The sequence below is a fragment of the Myodes glareolus genome, chromosome 13 (assembly GCF_982192425.1).
Source record: "Myodes glareolus chromosome 13, mMyoGla1.1, whole genome shotgun sequence".
NCBI lineage: Eukaryota > Metazoa > Chordata > Mammalia > Rodentia > Cricetidae > Myodes > Myodes glareolus.
Window position 1 is genome coordinate 33,730,387 of NC_142038.1, and position 18,645 is coordinate 33,749,031.

Sequence of the window (18,645 nt, forward strand, 5' to 3'; positions counted from 1 at the left end):
GGTGAAACAGAACTTACAGAATGAATATATTTATATAAATATATTATATATAATTATATATTAAAAACTTACAGAATGGGGAGATTTATTAGATTAGTTTGCAGGCTGTGGTCCATCTAGTCCAACAACAGCTGTCTCAATCAATGGAAGGTACAAGAATCCAGTAGCTGTTTAGTCTATGAGGCTGGTTGTCTCAGTTGGTCTTCAGAATATGCCAGAATCCTGAAGAAGTAGGCAATCATGTCAACGAGGAATAGACTCACCAGGAAAAGTGAGAGCAAGTAGGCAAAGAGCTCGCTTCCTTCTTTCAGATTTTTTCTATAGGCTTTGAACAAGAGGTGTGCCCAGATTAGAGGAGCGTCTTCCACCTCAAAACATTTGGATTAAAAATTTATCTTCTCCCCTCAAAAGATACAGGTTAAAAGTGGGTCTTCCCATATCAAATGATTTAGTTAAGAAAACCATTCCTCACTGTTGTAGCCAGCCATTTGGGTTTTAGCCAATTCCAGATGTAGCCAAGTAGACAACCAAGACTAGCCATCCCAGGCTGCATCACTGAGCAGTGGTGACTCCAACAGTGGAAACTAGTTTCCTTAGAATTCAGGAAGCACCACAACGGGCATGATCGAAATTGCAGCACATTCGTCACTGATGAGAATTATTTTCCTGACTTACTGATGGTCAGCTTCCACATTCCCAGGTGTCCTTCTTCAGCGCATGTACACGCGCATGCAGCATGTCTAGTGAGGACACCATCTGATTGGATAATGAGATGAGACCATCACTCATGTGATCATTTAAATTTATTTTCTTAGAAGCCTTGTCTTCAAATATAGTTATACTCATGGAGAAGGCTCCATATGACGGGAGAAATGAATTTTGGAAAGCATGTCAGCACTCAGTCCGTAAGAACACTTTAGGTTTTTTTTATTATTTCCTTATTAGTTTATTTGTTTAGAATGGTGGGGGTTTGGAAAACCTTCTGCTGATAACAGTGTCATCTGTGCCTAAAACATATCCGTCTGTTTCTTGTCTGCCTACAGATGAGAAAAAAACATACATGAAATGTTGACTGCAAATAAAATTGTATTAAAAGCTAAAAAATAAATGAAAACAAAGAAGAATGGATAAAGAAAGTGTGGCACATCTACACATTAGAGTACTACTCAGCAGTAAAAAAGCAATGACATCTTGAATTTTGCATGCAAATGGATGGAAATAGAAAACACTACCCTGAGTGAGATAACCCAGACCCAAAAATATAAATATGGTATGTATTCACTCATTAGTGGATGTTAGCCATAAACAAAGGACATTGAGCCTATAGTTTGTGATCCTAGAGAAGGTAAGGAATAACGTGAACCCAAAGAAAAACATATATAGATCCTCCTGGAAATTGGCAAAAGTTGGGAGCATGGGAGTGGGAGTGGGGTAGGGCCGTGGGAAGGGGAGAGGGGCAGAGAGAAGGGAGAAGGGGAGGGTTGGGGAGAGCTTAGGGGAGGGAGATGGTTGAGATGGAGGAAGGATGGGTGTGGGAGCAGGGAAGAAAATATCTTAATTAAGGGAGACATTGTGGGGTTGGCAAGAGGCTTGACCCTAGAGGGGTTCCCAGGTCTCCACAGGGCTGTCCCCAGCTAGGACTCTGGGCAGTGGAGGAGGAGAAGGTGCTGAACTGGCCTAGTCCCGTAGTCAGACTGATGACTATCTTAAGCATCACCATAGAACCTTCGTCCGGCGACAGATGGAGATAGAGACAGAGAACCACAAGGGAGCACTGGACTGAGCTCCCAAGGTCCAGTTAAAGAGCAGAAGGAGGGAGAATATGAACAAGGAAGTCAAGATAGCAAGGGGTTGGTCCACCCACTGAGACAGTGTGCCTGATCTAATGGGAGCTCACCAAATCCAGCTGGACTGGGACTGAACAAGCATGGGATCAAACTGGACCCTTTGAATGTGGCTCACAATTGAGGCGGACTGAGAAGCCAATGATAAAGTCACTGGGATTTGTCTCTACTGCATGAACGGCTTTTTGGGATCCTATTCTATTTGGATGCACACCTTCCTAAGCCTGGATGGAGCGGGGAGGGCCTTGGACTTCCCACAGGGCAGGGTACCCTGCCCTTTTTTAGGACTGAAGGGGAAGGGAGAAGGGGGAATGTGGGGGAGCAGGAGGGAAGTGGGAGGAGGGGAGGAAGTGGAAGTTTTAAATGGTATTATTTATAAAGTAATAAAAAATTATTATAAGACTTTAGTTTAAATGGAAGTTTTGCCACTGTAAAACGTATTTACCCAAAGTGTGATGGCTATGCTTGGTTGTCAGCTTGACTACATCTGGAATTAACTAAAATCCAAACATGGAGGTCACACCAATGAGGGATTTTTATTTATTTATTTATTTGCTTAATTTGAAGAAGAAAGATATACGTCTAAACTGGATTTTGAGGTGAGAAAACACACTTTTAATCCCAGCCGCACCTTCTACTGGAAGCCTATGTGAAGGCATAGAAGAAGGAAGCTTTTGTTCTTCTTGCTTTCTCTTTGCTAATAAGTTCATTCTTTTACTGGCATTGGAGCCTACTTCTTCTGATTCCAGTGTGTGTGTGTGTGTGTGTGTGTGTGTGTGTATTCACATACATAACTCCATACACACACACACACACACATATACACCCATATATAGTCAGAGAGAGACAGAGAGAGAGAGAGAGAGAGAGAGAGAAATATTTGTCTATTAATTCTGTTACTCTGGAGAACCATGATTTACACTGAGTAATTTACTTAATGTTTTTGATCTTCAAATTTATTTTTGATCTTCACATTTATTTTGGGTAAACATAGACACAGTAATCTAACATGAGAGTTGTTGTGGGAGTTACAAAACTGTTTTTATTATAGCAGTACAAAGAAAATGGAACTCGAAAGAAACACACAGACTTCCTTAACACCAGACAGGGTGGGGCCTCAGTGCCCCACTGCTCTGCTCCGGGAAGACTCAAACCAGCTTGCATGTGCTCTGACTTCCCAAGACAGTGAGGGTACTTCTCTCTGCTTCTCAGGCCTATCAGTGCACACATAGCACCTCAGACCATGTCCAAAGCTATTGACTAAATGAACTCCCACAACAATAATCCTAGCTCGCCAGACGGAGAACTAAAGAAGAATGTGTCTGAATATTTTATTCAGGTCTAGGAGGAGACAATGGCAAATTCAGACAAGTTTGGTAGCACCGTCAAATGCTGCACACCTATAAAAACCCTCATGCTGCAGCAGGTTGACTTTCCCTTTGCTTTCCTCCGCCACTGAAAGCAGGCAATGCTTCAGAAATCTTCTCCTCATTTCATGCATGGGGTACATCTCTCCGCTGGGATGATTTCCTTCTTCTCATTTTTCCCTTGATTCCCTGATGTGAGAGCCATTAAACAGAGACTCGCACGGCCACCTAATGATGTATAAAACTACGCTACACTCTGAAATGGCGGTAATTTATACACACCAGGAAACTGTAGGCTGGAACAGCGTAGTGAAGGGAGGCAGCTAGAGCCCCGACTCTTCGCTTACTCCAGTATAGATCAAGAGACGAAAAACAACTTCAAAACACATCTCGGTAGCTGAAGTGAGCAAAACATCTGAGGAGTGTTCAGCAACCAAAGCATGGAGGATCCGGACCTTCATGAGTGTTCAGGTGAAATCATACAGGTGAGCCCCAGTGATGGGCTTTCTTTTAGGATACATGGGCAATGAGGAAGAATTATTGTTGTTGTTTTTTTCATTCATTCATTCGTTCGTTCGTTTTCTTTCTTTCTTTCTTTCTTTTTTGAGACAGGGTTTCTCTGTGTAACTCTGAAACCTGTCCTGGCACTAGCCCAGGCTGGCCTCAAACTCAAAGAGATCGGTCTGCATCTGCCTCTTGAGTGCTGGGATTAAAGGCGTGCACCACCACCTCACAGCTCGTTTTGGTTTTTAAGGATAATTGAAGGGCTGGGAATATTGTTCAGTTGGTGGGTGCCCAGCTATCAGGTATAACACCCTGGGTTGGAGCCACATAACACCTGATGGAGAACTCAGGAGGGAGAAGCGTGGGAATTTAAAGTTTGAGGTCATTCACAAGCTGTAGCATGGATCTCGAGTCAGCCTTGGCTATAAGTGACTGTCAAAAAAACAAAAAACAAAACAAAACAAAAAAATAGAAAGGAGAGGCATACAAATGGCAAATACACACATGAAAAGATGACCAACATCTGATAATTAGGGGATTATAAATTAAAAACATGCTAAGATTCCTCAATATATCTGTGTTAAACTTCAGACTTCTGGCCAAAGCACTGGAGAAGATGGAGTATCCGGGACACTTTCACAAGTGTTAAGGTATTGGAAGACATGGCTGCCTGGTCGAGGGTGCAGTCTACCATAGTCTGGCAATTTCTCTAAGCTCAGCAGTATGGGAACTCCCTCCCTCCCTAGCAAACCTTCCTGCTCTGTAGTCCTACCTGGAGGATGACTCTAGGCCCAGGACACCTAACTTACTTCAAGGATGACTCTTGACCCAATTCCCTGCAAACACCCTTCCCTCGATGACCCACATGGTAATTAGGTAAACGCTCTAGCCATTTTGATAGAATCCTATTGTCATATACAAAGCCTTGTGATAAAAGTGTGCCAGTTAATGCAAATTTTGTTTTGTCCCCAGGCTTCCCAGTCCTATATATTCCTTATCCTCTGGAATAAAGTTGAGCTGATTCACCAAAGTCTGTCTTCCGGAGAAATGTCTCTGTCCATGCTCACGGACCATATACAAAGCTTTCCGTTGCCACGACTCCCCCTTGCCGTCTTGACGTGGTTGGTGGTCAACAGGCCAAGAGGAAAAGAGGACCCGGCACATTAGGCATGCAAAATGAGACTGTCCCTCAGGAAGACAGTGACTTCTTAAACTTAGCTTAGCTTAAACTTCTCTTCCCATGTGACCTAACAGTAGCCCTTCTTAGGATTTATTAAAACAATTGAAAATCTATATGCATCAATGCAAAATTCTGTACTCAAATATTTATGAGGTATTCATAATTGCTAAAATACAAGCATAACCAAGGTGCCATTCAATAGGTACATAAACTGTGGTCCATCTATACAATGAAATATTAACTAGTCTTTGAAATGAGATAGGCTATCATTTCAAGAAAATATGTGGAGAAAACTTAAATTCATATTGTTTTGTGAAAGAAACCAATCTGGTTACAGGTGTATAATACATAGTCCCAACTATATAATATCCTGAAAAAGAGTAAATCACATTGACCGTGTAAAGAGGTTTGGGGCAAACAGGCAGGGAGATGAATAAAGGCAGCAGAGGATTTTTAGGCCAGTGAGACTACTCTGTGTGTTACAATAGCAGGAGAGATACATGGCTTTATATTGGTGCAGAGCCATAGAATGAACAGAACAAGAGTGAACCCTCATGTAGACAGCGGCCTCTGAACAACAACAACGTGTGAGCTTTGGTTCTAAGATTACAACACATGCCTTATTCTCATGGGAGTCGTTGATATAGGTGAGGCTATGCATCTTTGAAGGGGAATAAACCCATGGAATTCCTTGAAATTTTCATTCAGTGTTGCTTGTGCTTCTAACAAAATTGTTAAGAGTAGTTTATCTTAAAAGGAACAATTAAAAAGAAAAAGCTAGTTTGACGTCACTCCTCATTGTTTGGTTCACTGCCGTGGTTTATCTCTCGAGCAGGACAGATGATCATTGCTGATAGAGAAGCAACGTCTCACACCGAAATGAGGGGGGAAAGCATCCTTCCATGGAGACCCGATGTTTGCTCCATTTCTCTCCCTCCCAAAGAGTTTTATAAGCTGAAACGTTCTCGGCTATTTCAGGAAGTTAGCATAAACATCTCTCTAAGTGACATGGTCGAAGTGCTGCCGTTTGGTCTGGAAGTGCGGAACCCTGTGTTGTCATTGCTCTGTGAGATGAAGAAGATGGTAGTGAGGGAAGGAGAAGATGAAAGGGGGCTTCATAGGGGAACCAGCAGCCTGCCCATCAGCCAAGGCACCCTCTTCAGAATCAGCTGACCACCGCAAGGTCTTCCATCACGGTTGCGCCGTTTACCTCAGCACTGAATCTGAACCTGTTGTATGACGGAGGATGCCATTTAGCACTCCCTGTCTTCAAACACATCTGTTTCCTTCTGGTGGGAGTGAGAAAGAGGGCCAAAAGAAAGGAGCTTTTAGATATGAAAGATCATACGGGTGAGCACATCACAAAAACAGACTTGTATGTGTGCTTAGCATGCAATTAGAAATTTTGCATGGTCAGGTGATTTCTTTAAGGTATCACTGTCTCATTACCATTTATTTTTACTTATAAAGCACTGAAGAAAATTATACAAAAAAGGGAAAGGCCTACTTTCTACAGAGGAAGTTTTTGTGATTAATTCTGTATTCTGTACACTTAATGAGAGTGCGGGCACCCAGAATTGTGTCCCTTCCTAGGATATAATCACGAGTTCTTAGTGTGCTCTCTCATCTGAGCAGAAACATGTTGGGGAACAGACCTAAGGCAGAATGAATGACCTTTAGTCCCAGTTTATCTGATTTCTGATCCCCGTATGCCCTCATCTAGCTCAGGGTATGTGATATCAGCACTAGACTTGGCTGCGGTCAGCAAGGCATCCGTGTGCGCTCTCTAGGTGGATGTGGAAATTCTTGGACATTCCAAAAGAAGTGGTTCCCTAGGCTACTCTCTCCATCCGAGAGAGTACAAAGTAGGTTATCCCCACATCTAAACTCCCATCTCCCATGGCTTGCTAACCGTATGGAACGTGGGTGAAATAGCAAATCATGTGATAGGTACATTATTGAACACAAACTGCGTTTCACGAGCCTGTGTCTTTGTTCTCTGCTTCCTGGAGGTAGAAACCTCAGGTCTGCCCAGAAGGCCTGCCTAGCAGAGATGCTAATCAGTGGAACCGTGCTATGGATAGACTGGCTCTCCCATCCTTGCTGCCTTCTTTCTCACTGTATGCTGAGAGCGACTCGCCATCACTGTTCAGGATTTAGGAAAACCCCAGGAGCCTTTGAACTTCTCACTCACTAACAGGTGACTGACATCCCACAAAGCCATGGTGAATCAATAGTCTCTCTCCAAAGTAGATACGCTCAGCTTTACCAAGTAGCTGCTGTGAGCATTTAAATTCTGAAGTCCCATTGCAGGTTTTCCACAGGCATGAATGGGAAAATAATGAGGAAGAAATGCAGTCTAATGTGGGGTGGTTTGTATCAGAATGAGGGTAGCAAGCATAAGAGAGGGCCGACACTAGCCTCAGAGGGCTTGTCTGTAGGGGGCAGCCAGCACGGTCCCTTTCAAGGGTAAAGATAAGGGGGTGAGCTGTTGAGCAGAGAAGAGCCATAAGAAGATAAAAGTTGTACATTTTAAAAGGCTGATTCAAACCAGGCCTGATAGGCAACTGGAGAAACGCGTGATCCAGGGAGCGGAGGAGAAAGGACCTCAGCCCCCTTGCTCCCTTGCCAGCGCACTTTTATCCACAAGAGACCATTGCTTCTCTCCAAACACTTGGGCACGAAAATCACGTGAGTTTTCATTCTCATTGGCCGTGGGGACGGCAACACCTTTGATCTTCAACTTACAGAAGCAGCTGCCTAGTGTTTTACTTCAAAGTGTGCTTTTCTGACTTAAGGGCATTTTAATAAAGAGGTCTCCAAGACCCCAGTGCCTATCGTCGGGAATTGTAAGGAGCAATGTGACTCATCGGGGCACACAATGCTAGAATCACAAGGAAAATTTTACAAGGTGAAAAAAAAAGCCCACCACGAGAGGCAGAGAGTTGCTTTTCCAGCATTTTACTAGGCTTTGTAGGGTCTGCCCCGCTAAACTTTGTCCCTCGGCTTATGCCCGGGGTATGGTTCAGAGCTCAGTTATACCATCAGAGTTGGGTAAAGAGAAGCCTCAATTCTTTTTAGTTTGTTTGTTTTTTGTTGTTGTTGTTTGTTTTGGTTTGGTTTTGCTTTTCGAGACAAGGTTTCACTGTAGTTTTAGAGCCTGTCCTGGAACTATCTCTTATAGACCAGGCTGGCCTCGAACTCACAGAGATCCGCCTGCCTCTGCTTCCGCGTTGGGAGTAAAGGCGTGCGCCACCACCGCCTGCGATTCTTAAGCCTTCCATTCTTAAGGACACACTGATAGTATTGTGTGGCAAAACTTCCATTCCTCTTTTATATCATATGAGAAAGGGCCACACGCAGCTATTAGGGAAGATGGTTTCCCAGCCAGTCTCCAGATCCATGCCTTGGGACCTATGGGAGAAATGACAGAAGTTTTCTTTTCCTAAAGTTCCGTTAGGTATGGAAGAGAGAGGATAAATTAAACTTAACAACCTTAACAACCTGCTTGGAGGAGGAGAGCAAGGCTTCAGAGGACCCTAAAAGAAGAAGATAAAGTCTGACTTCACTAGAGATATTCACGGTCGCCAACAGCCAAATCTAAGTTGTGAAGCATTTAAGCCAACTTTCAGATATCGCCAATAAATCAACATTTAAAACACACAAGAAAGGTTTTAGGTGTTCATATTAGTGGTTCACTATTTAGCCAGAAGTTTGTTTAGGTTGCTGATTGGATATTTTTTGAGACAGGGTCTCACTGTAGCTGTGGGTGGCCTGGAACTCACTGGGTAGATCAGGCTGGCCTCAAGCGCAGAGAGAGAGCTTGCTAAGATTAAAGGGGCCACTACATACTTTTGACCTAAGGTTGAAATGCAAACGTTCACAGCAATTGACTGATAGCCGGTTTCTGTAGCAAAAGCAATGATCCAGACAGCACAGACAGAAACTTCAAGCGAAAGTCTCCTGGCACTTCGCTTCACCACGCCTTAGTCACGTGTCCTTTTTCTCGCTCTTTCTCTACAAGTTTTCCAGCAGGCGGCTCGCCCACCACCCTCCTTCTGCACGTTCTGACAATAAGTTTAAGACACTGTGAGTTCTCAGCTTAAGAACTGTTCCTCCATAAAAGAGCTTCCTTTCCCAAAGCACCATCTAAGAATCGCACGGATTAAGCTGTATACTACACAACCTATACTTAATAGTCTACAGTTCGAAAAATATCATTTTGCTGAGTCTCCCCTTAACTCTGGATCTAATCAAGAGTAACTCATTTTGTTTGACTGCCCTGTTCTTTGGTCTCTTTCATTTGCAATCCTGCACTTGATGCTATTTTCTTCCACTCATGTCACTGAGTTTTTTTAATTTTTAAAAATTTTATCTATTTTATGTGTATAGATATTTTTCATGCAAATTTATCTATAGGCCTGATGCCCTCAGATGTCAGAAAAGGGCATTAGACCCCCTAGAACTTAAGTTACAGATGGTATGACCTGCCTTGTGGGTGCTGAGAATCAAACCCGAGTCCTCTGGAAAAGTAGCCAGTGCTCTTAACTTCTGAGTCATCTCTCCAGTGCCTGTTGAAATTTTTGAAAAATCTAGAACAATTGTTTGAAGAATAGCTTACAACCTGGAGTCATTAATTTAGTTCCTTTGGTTTACATGGGCATTAGTTTGTAAAGAATGGCTCTATGTTGGCAAGTTAATGTTCTTGCTATTGCTTTGCTTTGTCAATGCAAGAACCACAGTTCCTGCCCTCATATTATTCACGGGAAGAAGGCCTAGTTTATTCTGGAGCCATTTTGAGTAATCATGGCCCTAGATCTAGGTAACTCCAAATTCCATGCTCTAACGTGGAGAAGTTTCATAACATTTTATCGTTTCTCAGAACAAAGAAATTCATAAATCAAGGCAAGTTGAAAATACATGGGTGGGCATAGCAGAGAGGCGGCTCCAGTGAGATGGGGGAAGTTCCTCTGCAGGTCTCAGATGCTATCTGGTGACAGTCTACAGTGTTTAGCTTGGTGGAAACTAATGATCTGCTAGGCAAATAGACGTCAAAAGGTTTTTTATCTCTTAGGCACAGGATATTAGTTCTGGCACAGAGATGGGCAGGACACGGTTGTTCCAGGGGCTAAAGCTGGCCAAGATAAGGTAATGAGCCTTGGATCTGCAGCATCCCAACCTTCCCACGGCACTGCTATTGTAATCTCTACAGACACAGCTTCTTTACAGGGGCTCCTGTTCACAGCATCCGTAGGCCCATAATGTCCACTTAAGTCATTATCATTACGGGGGCTACATCTGTACTCGTAGTTAAGCCTGGGTCTGAGATGCTTCCCTTGTAAAGGGACCTTTGTTCCCTTTGTAGTCATCAGTATTCTGAGGTATAAACCACCGAGAGCAGGGAGGTTCCTTGCCTTCTTGCTGTAGATAGTATAATGCATTCCTAACATATCAATGTCCAAGTTTCTAGAACTTGTTAATATGCTAGATTATGGGACCGTTTAGTTTAGATTCCCTAGGTGACTAAGGAAGAATATCAAGATTCAGCCTTGCTTGCTCTGAAGATAAAGGAAAGGAGCCAAAAGCCATGGAACATTGTGGATCTTTAGAACTAAAGACACAAGGAAGCATTTATCCCAGTGGCTATAAAAAGGAAGGTCACCCTGGTGAGGCATCACTTTCGTCTCAGAGAGCCACGTGACACCTTTAACCCGCACAGCTATGACATGTTTCCGTGTTTCAAAGCACTGCATTCTTGTTAATGTTACAATAGTAAGAAGAAACCAATACACGCTCTAAAACTGCACCTGGTGACGTAGCACACACAGGAGATCCCTGCCTCACTGATTCTTACGATGGAAATTGTGAGACGGTATTTGGTCACTCGGTAAATGTTTTCACTGGCGTTCTTCTGAGAGAAAATCGGCCTTCTTTCTGCCTCTGTCTCTCATGAATACCATAATGAATTCTTAGACCCTTTTCTCTTTGACTCAGGACTCGCCTGCACAATGCTCTTCACGATAAGTCTGATCGCGCGGTGAACTTCAAGCAGTTCCTGGGCCCGCCTGAAATTGTCCTGTCAATCTCAGAGCTCTTTCTCGATTTGGGGACCATGAGTTAACACCTCGTCAGCCCCAAACCTAGAATTAACCATTGACTACTAAGTCTTCTTGATTTAGTGGAGAACAACCTTAAAGCATCTGGTCTGAGAACTCAGTGCAATTCCTATCTGGGTAGGCATGGCTCTTCATGGGCAATGAGAAACTTCATTTCATGAATAGATTTAAACACACAGGGTTTCAACTTTTTCTGTGAGTAGTTCGCTTTTTATCAAATAGATTATTTTTCTCATTTCATCTCATCATTAAATAACAAAATTAGCTTTTTATCTTAATATGAGTCACAAGTTTCTCACATTTTATTCTTATACTTTGAGGTTGTTGTAAAGCAAGAAGGCTTATCTCACATAGCAGAATTTATTCATCTCTTTTTCACAATTGGATTTTTTTTCAAGACAATGTTTCTCTGTAGCTTTGGAGCCTATCCTGTAATTAGCTCTTGTAGACCAGACTAGCCTCGAACTCATAGAGATCCACCTGCCTCTGCCTCCCAAGTGCTGGGATTAAAGGCATGTGCCACCACCACTCAGCTCACAACTGGATTTTAAGTTAGAATTAGCGACACTTTCTCTACATTCATATTGTAAACAAAGTCACCTGTATGTAATGCTAGAGTTTCTACATTCCTCTTTACATTGAGAGCTTGTCGACTCGTGTAGATGTTATGGTTTGAATTTGAAGTGGTCTGTACTGGCTGGTGTGTATAAACCACACTAAGGTTGGTGGTGCTGTTGTGGGAGGCACTGGAACCCCAGGGCAGGAAGCATAGCTGGCAGAAGTGGGTGTAGGGACAAGGAATGGTATAATCCTGCCTACTTCCGGTTAAGTGATCTGCTCCTGTGGGCATGCCAGGCCTTCCCCACCATGTCTGCACGGTAAGCAGGATAAATCCTCCCTCTCTTATGCCATCTGGGTCAGCTGTTTATTCACAGAGATGAGACAAGAAGCTAATGTGTGAACTAAGCATCCAAAGTTACTCTTGACCCTGGTCCAAGAACACGCATTGAGAAGTTTATCTTTCTTCTCATGACCGATGTGTTTTTTACACTGGCTACATCTCTACTCTGGCCTCTTTCTTGAGCTCAGTCTTCCTGACTGTTCATTTACCAACATCAGCACATTCTTCTAATCACAGTTCTGGTCTTGTGTTTTAACATATTAGGTCCTTAGCTCTCTAATTTTTTTAGGCATTTCCTAATTAATCGCTTTTTTTTTTTTTTACTTTGCAAATGTTAGAGTGAGCTTATATCACTCTGGGCAAGCGGCTGCTGTGTCTACAACATGGCACTCAGCAGACTGTGGCCTTAAGGATAACTGGAATACACATGAGCCACACTGAGGAGATGCCACTGTGAATGTTCAACATTTGTATATGTTGCTTGAGCATTTCTTCTGTTTTATCGAGTGGCTTGCTATTATGAACATTATCTTCCCTTTCAAAGAGAAAGGGAATATGAGCTGTGGATGGTCAGTCATTCTTGTCTACGATCCTAGCACTGGGGATGCTGAGGCAGGAGCATCACCATGAGAACCATGCCAGCTGGACAACGTAGGGACTCTAAGTTAGTCTAAGCTACAAAATGAGACCATGTCTCAAAAGAAAAGGAAAATCTAAACTCTTTTCCTTTTTACTTTTACGCCTCACCTAAGCGGGCTTCAACCTTCTTCGTACATTAGAAGCACCTGGAAAACAATTGTTGCAACTCCCAGGGGTTGGAGAAATGACTCAGCTGGTAAGGGTTTGTCATGAAAGTATGACAATTTCAGTTTGAATCTGCAGAACCCACTTTAAAAGCCTGAAGTGGCTATAATCCTGGCACTGGGGAGACAAGAGGCAGGGGACAGATGCCTAGAATTCACTGTCCAGCCAGTGTAGCTAAGCCACTGAGCATCAAGTTCAGTGAAGGACTCGGCCTCAAACAAACTAAGATGGAGAGTGGCTAAGAGGTGGATAGCAACCTCTGGCCTCCACATGCATACATGTGTATGTGTTCCCTCTCACAAACATATATACACATATGAATATGCACAACACACACACCGCACGCACACACACACGCACATGCACTGATTAAATCAGAAGCCCTGGAGCAGAGGCCTTGGCAGCGGTTTTGCTAAGTTCCGCAAGTGAACTCAATGTTCACCAGATGTCTCAGAAGCACTAGTTGACTTGAAAGGCGGAAGCTACATCTGAAGGGGCACAGGAAGCAGGAAATGTTTCAAGCTCCTGTCACCGGGGAGAGCTTTCATTTACAGTCATACCCACTTACTGCCAGCCCAGGGGCTTAGCTGTGCCATGGTCACTGTCACATTCACCACCCTTCAGTCTGAACCCCACCGTGTTTGCTATCAGGTGTTCATTCCATGGAATGCATGGCCCAGGCTTTGCTTTCACGCCTCTGACTCACTCACTTTTGGATATGCCTCTGAAACAAACACACACTAGGACACTTCCTTGTGAACCAGTCAGAAGGCTTTTGGGTAGGTGAAGTAAGATAATCTTGCATGACTTACACGGCAGATGTGTTAGGTCTCATTTTGTGTTCTTGTTTTGGTATTATTATTCTCTCTTTCCTTTGCCCTTTCTCTGCGGTGTCTTGTGTATTACGAGGGTTGATAGGAAATCATGTCAGCAATTTTTACAGCTTTGTAGCCTCACTACAGCCACTGTGATAATTCTACTGTGCCAGAATATGTAAAGTTTTCATGGGGCTCTGCTTCTGCTCTCCTCTAAATTTTCTTTCATTGTAGCTTCTCCAGGTAACTTGTTCAAGGCCGCCTGCCCTACTTTCTCCGGGTGAGATAAAGCATGCTCTCCTAACCTGATTCCTTGGCTGTCTCCGGAGTTGTTTGACTTCTTAGACTTTGTAGGGATGGGTCATCAGGACGGAGCCTGCGTGTGTGTCCATGCCCAGCTTGTTATCCGGCCTTGCTGTCTGAGCAACAGTTGAACTGAAGGTAAGATTCTCAGCTCCCATACATTTCCTCGTCCAAGCATCATTAAACTGTTACTTTCTATTTACATGACTTCCTATGTTACTGTTAAAAATGTTTTATGCCAACCTGATGAAGTTGAAGAACTTACTCTAACACAAAAGGAACTCTTTGGAGAATGTTTTGTTTCATAGTGTTTAATTTGACATTTTTTTTTTACCCTTCTCCCATCTTTTGCTTGTGTATGATGGTTTTCGATTTTGCATTTTTATGTAGAAAAAAACTTATTTTATCTAGAAATCCAAAATGGATTTTTCTTTCTCTTGTATCTAGTTGTTTTACTAGACCCTAACTTTGAACTGCCGACCCTGCTTAATCATCCGTCATCTGAGGCACTTGGCAGGTTGTTTCCTTGACTACGATCATTTTTAACTCTCAGAAAGATTAAATTATTACTTTAAATTAAAATGTTATTTATATTCCATTATTTTGCATTTCTTCTTTAAACTTCCCATGGTTGCCTCGAAGTGGTCTTTCACACCAGTTATGATCTTCTATTCTTTTTAACCTATTTTTATTTCATTTTCTGTGTCTTGGCTATTCCTGCTTTCCTTCATTTCCTCATGTTAAATTTCCAGCCTCTTTATTAATGATTAATATGGGAGGTCCCAGCTCACTGTGGGCAGTGCCACCCCTGGGCTGGTGGTCCTGAATGGTATCTGAAAGCAGGCTGAGAAAACCATGAGGAGCAAGTCAGTAAACAGCATGGCTTCTTATCAGTTCCTGCCTTTGGGTTCTTGCTCTGAGTCTCTGCACTGACTTCCACCCATAAAGGACTATGACGTGGACACATAAGCCAAATGAACCCTATCATTTCTAGTTGCTTTTGGACAGAACAACTGCTCTAGCAATGGAAAACAGACTAGCACACCAGGTTGGCAAATAACTCCATTCAGTTGAGTAAATAACAATTTCCTTGGACCTCGGGAAACCTAACATTTTGTAACTTTAACACATAGTTGGATTAGAGCCCATACAAATGTACAGCTTTTTAAATAAATACCCACAGAATAACTCTTCAATTCATATCAGCTTTCTGAGACTACCCAAGCACTGACTCCATGGAGGTTTCTAACTAACTCTCATACTTACATTTGCAATTACTGATGAAAGAATATGACTAAAAATTAGAGAGCAAATATCAGATTTATAGGTAACTCCAAGTTGGTAGAAGTTACTCTTTCCTTGGAGGAGCAAATTAGAGACCAGAACATTTATAAAATGTACACTTTGGTTCAAAGAAACTCGGGTGTGCGGTTATACGAAGAAACATTTCTGGCATTAGTTGCCCCTAAGAAGTGCCTCAAAGACTCTATTCATGTTGAAGAACAAGTTGTCTTTGTAGTGTGTAAGTCTGAAGACTAACCTGAGGAGAAGAGGTCTAGGGCATGTTTGTGTCTGGAGAAGGCTAGAATCTGCGGATCATGCCAGTTAGGAACTAATGGAGGATCTAGATCCACTTGGTAACTAGAAAACATGAAACACAGTACAAATGCTTCCAATGTTAAAAGTTAAAACTCTAGAAACTGGCTTAAACCAGGCTCTGCTATTCCAGAAAAAATTGGGGTCAGAAAAGTGAGGTTTATGATGATAGCTCCATTTAATGAAATTCCAAGGAATGACAACTCTTTCCAAATGAAATACAGTCACATGACACTCACGGGCAAGATATATTAGAAATATATTATGGGACCTCATCACTGGGTGAACATCACAGACTACGTACACGAAGTCATACAGTGACAACATCACTAGGTGGTATGGGCTAACAGGACTACTGTTGCATGTGTTCTGTTGTTGACCGAAACTTTAGTATGCATTGTGAGACTGTACATTACTTGTGAACGGTAACTCCCTACTTCCCACCATTTCCATCTCTACCCCAATCGCATCTACACTACAAATGCCTATGTCCCTACCTCACGCACATCCACACTAAAATCACCCAGAGTTCAAAAATCCCTTACTCGCCCATCCATAGATCCCATATCTGTAAATCAGAAGCAAAGTTTGCAAATGTAAATTTAAAAATTGCTAACCAATCCTTCAGCCAGCAAACAGTTAGGGCCAACTATGCTATCACATACTAGGACAGAGCCATAGCTTCCCAGGTCTAGTCATTAGAGAGTCTATATCTCATAGGAAGCATGAAGGTTAATAAATCAATTATTAATGAATCAAACAACAACTGCATACCAGGCAAGCAATCAGATGAAGGAATACAGGACGAGCAGAAGTGCAAATGACTTAGCCAGGGAGTTCCCTGGATAAAGGGCACTGAGATATGGATGACTGTTGGAAGAGTGAAGAGCTAAGAATGACCAGAAGGATAAATCTATTAGTTAATCAGAAAGGTTTGGGGTGAGGGGATCCTGGGCAGAACTACAACATGTACACAGTCCTATAGCAGGAACGAGTCTGGAATGGTAGAGGAACTGAAAGAAAGAAGCATGCCTGAGTTAGGAAAGGGAGGTAAGAGGCTGAGGAATGGCTGAGGATGGAGACGCAGGCAGGGTTGACTGCTGTAGGGTCATGAGTCACATGTTGAGGGTTTTGACACTGAGCACAAGAAGAAGGGAAAACCAGGACTGGATTAATATTGTGGATATACATGAATGGAATGTGGGTCCTAAGAGCTGTAGTTTTTAAATGATAACTCTAACACCCTGATTTAAAAAAAATAGCCTGTTGGTTGAGCAGAACAAGCATTTGCTATGATAGCATCAGAGATGAACATGCTAGGGAACCAAGGAGAAAACAATGGACTAAGGGGCATTTGAAAGATACAGCACAAAGGACTTAGAGATCCATTCAACAGGGAGTATTCCCAGGCACGATATTTGGGGTTAGGGCCTGTGTGACTGAATGATTAGCAGCATGATTCATCGGGACAAGGCTACTGACGCGGGGCATGATGGCTCATTCCAGAAAAATTTGAGGTCTGATCTGGTCTTATGATACCGAGATGGACTTATTGCCATTACATGCAGTCCAGAAGTCCAAAGAGGGGCTAGCGATGAGTTTCTCCTACTACAAAGGATTTTATTAAGTTAAAATGACCATAGAAATAGTTCTTAGGCAGTCTCCAGAGGAGGGGCAGCAACTTCAGAGTGTGTATACTATTCAATATCAGAGCTATGGACATTGGGCTTGCCGGCATCGTCTGTTAATTAAATTAGTCACAATTTTAAACAGCAAAGGTAAAGCCGAAGGAGCTACAGCTGACATTCTTGGCTCTGTCTGAACGGTTCAACTCTGATTCTTTGGATAATGAGATAGTATGTACACTCTCACGGGAGCTGAAATGGCTTCAAAGACATTCTCACTCATCTCCCTTCGTTTCCGCAAGAAGAAAAGGCAGGACACGCCGAACAAGTGAACAGTGTGCATAAGGTGAGAAAGTGGTCCAATTAAATTGCAGGGGGATGGTAGAAGGGAGCAGAGAAGAAACTCTACACAGTCTTTGATAAGCAAGTAAGTCTGAAGAGAGTTTAAAAGAAAAATAAAACCACAAGAAGAATAAAGGCAGGTACCAAACATACTGCGTTTCCTTTCGGACCATTTCCTGTATGTTATTTAGCATTCAATCAAACATGTGGCATGATGAAATGTGTTTCTACCCACATCATTTCCTAATCAAAGTTTCACTGGGAAATACACAGACATCGCTAAATTAGGAGATACATCTCTTGAAAGCCAGAGCATTTCTGAAGAAATTCATTCCAGGCGTTTTCCCGAGCTATTGACAACAGGGAAGGAGCAGGAGGCTATCTTCTGGTGGCTCATTAATGGCTTGCAGGCTGTGGACAGATGCTAGCTGGCCTCGGATGGTGTCAGCAGGAAGAGAAAAGCTGCCCGGCGGGACACTGCAGGAAATTCGAAAACTGCTCCGAACAGTTCTTCCGAAGCCCGCAAGGTCCTGCATTTGCTTTCTTTTCCTTTTCACAGTTTCGAGTGCCTATTTGCATTCATTTTACTCAGCACATGCTCTTTGTAGATAAGTATGTCAAATTAGGTATAGAAAGGGGCACACGCCAAGAATGAGATGCATGCACGTATGGTGGGACTGGGCGGGTTCGAACCTTCTACACACGCAGGCCAAAGCTGGTGCCATTTCAGGTACTGCCCTGAGCCTTGCTTTGACTCACACCTGCGCATGTGCACGCGCTCCAACCTCCTCTCTGTGGAAAGAATGCTGAGTGGTACATCTGAGAGCAGCGAGCAGGCAGAGCCACCAGGAGGCATGAACGCACATCCCTCTTCTACCCCAGGTAGTCCAAAGCAGGGCAGTTAACCCCCTCAGTGCGCCATGACACGTGGCGACTTCTCTATCTAGACTGGTGTCTCGGCTCTCACACCCTGGGTTTCCTTCACGAGCCAGTTCTGCCCTGCCCTGAGGCAGTCGAGGGGACTCTTACGGAGCTCTCACTAATTACCTCTGATGTGCGGTCGGCCACCTTATTTGCTGCGCTCCGTCTGTATTCTGTACTGGGTTGGCCTCGCCCCTTGGGAGATAAGAAAATGTGTGTCTTTGAATCAAAAGATCTGAAAATACAGTCAAGATGTACTCCTGTGATCCCTTAATGTAGTTTAAGCCAGGGCCCCTTTATTGTCTCTCAAACACCATTTCCCAAATG